Genomic DNA, 3,698 nt, shown 5'->3' with positions numbered 1-3,698 from the left:
AGCCAATTGCCCAAAAGGAAAAAAGAATATTGTAAAAAAAAAATATCACCTACTTGAAGGGATTTCAAGATGAACAAGATGTCAAAAAATGGAATGTGGTCAATCATGAAATTGTAAGCAATGGTTTTATTTGATATTTTGCTTAAATCGCGAGACCATTCAAAGTGCCAATTGCTATTGAATAAGCCTCCATCATTTGAACGAGTCTAGCAGAGTTTTGTGAGCTCAAAAGTCTTGGTAAACAACCGACCGTGCTTGAGCAAGAGGCGTACACCTGTTGCTGTCAACGATCAGCTTGATGAAGCTAGCTGGGACCTTGACCACGTTTATTTATAAGTCTTGGTCATTAAAGCTTAAATATTCCAGTCTCCTACATTATATGTAACTATCTCAACGATAACATTAAATATTAATTTTCATCAATATATATACTAAACTTGAGACTGATCCCAAGGTTACTTATGTTTGTCAGTTAATAATTTTGGACATTGACCTCTAAGTTCTAGCACATTTTATTTATTCTTTTGTGACGTGTCTGTGTTTGCATCAGTCTTGGGTGGATTAATTAGGGTGGTTTGAAGTAAATATTGATATATAAATATGCAAGTTTCTATAAAATAAAATTAATATTTCCGAAGTAAGCATCTATTTGTGGTTGTGATCTACAATCTCTGGATCAAAACCCAAATAAAAACTTTTGTCTGCTAATTAATCCAAGTTAAAATGTGAGATTGAATTTCCTTTCAATATTTTCCAAATATTAATTCTGAGAATTTAATAGGTTTTTCATACGAATTATATATTTGATTAAATAGTTACTTCCCTTTGATTAAAAATTATGGTAGATTCCATAATGCGACCTCTTATTTTAACATCGAACCAAATCTCACTAAATAAATGTTTAGGCTTATTCATTTATTAGTAGGATATACACCTTACTTTCCTAGCAACCTCATAAAATATTATCCACCGTCTAGAATCTGAATCTGATAGGTTCTCTCTTACCTACCACTACATCAAAAGCATCTCTTTGTCAGTGAAATTTTCTTATCTTACAAATTTACTAGTAGGATATACACCTTACTTTCCTAGCAACCTCGAAATTACTTTTTTAAAGCCTTTTATGATACAATCCTTAACTTATTTTCGGGTTCACATAATTTAAGTGTTAAAAAATTTTGCACTCCGATTTGAATTTTCAAGCAATTTATGTTTACCATTTACAAATTACAAGCTCATGTCCATTCAGCTCAATTGATATATATATACTAGTGGTCCATATATTTTTATTTAGATAAATAGACGCATCTCCCATATAATTTTCTGGATATACACTCCACTATTTACAGACATCTATACTTCTTCTTAAGCTATTCATTTGTCACATTTTCTTCTAACAATTAAAACCATGCTAAGACTTTTATCCTGAGAAAAGGCGAGTGCAGTAAAAATCCAATCATTTGTGGATGCAACCGTAAACATTAGTTAATATCTCAATCACTCCAAGCTCCAAAAATAAAAATTATCCACGTACGGCCCCGTTGATGTTAGCCACGAGTATCCATCTCCTTTAATTAGTTTATTGTTCCATAGTCTCCACCACTTGTCCCCCCCCCCCCCACCCCCCACCCCCCCCCCCTTCTAGTCAACCTCCATACATACAAAACCTATACCTCGCTTATAAACTACCCAAACCCCCAGATCTCCCTCTTCTTCTGCCATCTCGCTGCTGCTCTAAAATCAACTACAGAAGGCGGAGAGATTGTAAGCAGTGATGCCTTGAGAAGTACTCCAGAGGAGCGTCTAAATGAAGAGACCGACGGTGAATGTTTTCTCTCTTTTTATCTCCACGTCTTTCTTTTTATTTCTTCCTGGGCGGCAGAGCGAAGCTTGTCTCGCGCCCAGGATGCGGTGCAGACGTCGGAGTTGTTCTCGATTTTGAGTCGTCGGCGGGGAAGAAGGACTGGGCGAGCATCACGTTGGCCGTCGAGGATTTTTACGGCTCGCGCGCCGGTACGGCCACGGGAGGGTAGGTTCTACACGGCCGGGATTCTCGCAGGGATATCGTAGGTGCAGCCTCTGCAGGTATGTTTTGTGTTAAATTGAGGTTTAGAAAACATGCACGCACATGAGGCAAAAGTTTGGATCCTCGATCTATTGAAAATATCAATTAAGCCCAAAGTTTAATGGGTTGTAATTGACTAGAAAAGCAGAATATTCCTTTTTTTGTTGATATTTGTATGAAAACAAATTACGCTATTCATGTGTGCGTGTGAGTGTTATACATCATATTTATAAGGTTTTGGATCCATTTTCCTTGGAATTAAATAGTTTTCAACATAACCCATTATTTAAAAATCAGATATTTTTGTTATTTTTAGTGTGCCCTTTTAGAAGGATTAATTTTTGTTTTTTTCTGCTACTAAGCTTGAAAATTTTCTGTCCGCTTTCTTTTCCTCTAAACTAAAAATGTTCTTAGAAATATATTATTGGCCTTGTTGTACAGTTAATATTACTTTATTACTATTTCCACCAAATTATCTTATGAAATGATTCCATGACTTCTTAATCTAGAGCCCTATTGCCTTATATAAGTCTGATATCTACTTAAATAGCAAGTAACTCTAATGGAATTAATTAGAAAAGCATGTGATGTTAACGATAGCTAGACTCACTTGGACGTTAATTAGTTAGCAATGGTTGAATTTAAAAGGATTTAGATTAATCAAGATTATCGAAAACTAATTAGGTAAAATATTCTGTTAGTTTGACTATGCAATTCCTGCTTTCGAGTTTGAACAAGTCAGAAGGAAAAGTCCTTGTCCCTCAATACGTGGCGACGCCGCCGACTTCTGGACAAAAAAAAGTGACGTAAAAACTTTTTTATTGCTCCAGATTGGATCCATGAAATTTTGCTGGTCATAAATTAGATTATAAAAGTGTTCTTATTTGGAGCAGTACCTACTTTTGTTTTTATTATAAGCATATATTATACCTAAGTTACCATTAAGCTTTATATTTTTTTATTATAAGCCATTAAAAAATATTTCCTAAAATTATGTAAAATTCGTGTTAAGAGATGTGACACCAATAATAAAGATTTATTCAAAACTTTTTGAATCTAATTATTTCATTCAGCTCTTATTTAGACTATGTTATGCATCACATACTTCTTTATTGTTATTGTTCCTTTCGATTAATTACAATCGTATCATTTTTCTTGTCTTTGCAGCTCTGGACCTAGTGAAAAACGTCAAGGCCCAGGCGATCATCGGGCCGATAACCTCCGCCCAGACCAAATTCGTCGCCGACCTCTGCAACCGCTCCGAAGTCCCCATCGTCTCCTTCTCCGCCAGGCCGTCCGCGTCTACGAGTGATACCGACTACGGATCCGGCATCGTCCATCCTCATCGATGAGTCAACCTGTGGATGTTCGGTCCCGTACCGCAGCGTCGTGCCGTCGAACGCTTTTCGGACCGAGTGGCTCGATGCGGAGTTGTATAAGCTCATGTCGATGCAAACCAGGGTTTTCGTGGTGCATATGATGGCTGACCTTGGCTCGCGGCTCTTTCAACGTGTACGTAAATGCATTGTAATTAAAAAAAAATATTAAAAAGGTTAATGATTTTTCCCCGCCCTTTAGAATATTTACATAGTACTTTCGTGGTTGCAGGCTCAAGCCGCGGGACTGATGAGCG

The 3,698-nt window shown here is 36.7% G+C and overlaps 1 pseudogene; it reads left to right on the top strand.

Moving 5' to 3' along the window:
• The window catches only part of LOC109846827, a 5,280-nt pseudogene continuing 3,320 nt past the window's right edge, over positions 1,739 to 3,698 (top strand).

Source organism: Asparagus officinalis, chromosome 1 (genome assembly GCF_001876935.1).
Source record: "Asparagus officinalis chromosome 1, Aspof.V1, whole genome shotgun sequence".
In the NCBI taxonomy this organism is placed as follows: domain Eukaryota; kingdom Viridiplantae; phylum Streptophyta; class Magnoliopsida; order Asparagales; family Asparagaceae; genus Asparagus; species Asparagus officinalis.
Note: the sequence above shows the minus strand (reverse complement) of the source record. Positions and strands in the feature narration are given on the sequence as shown.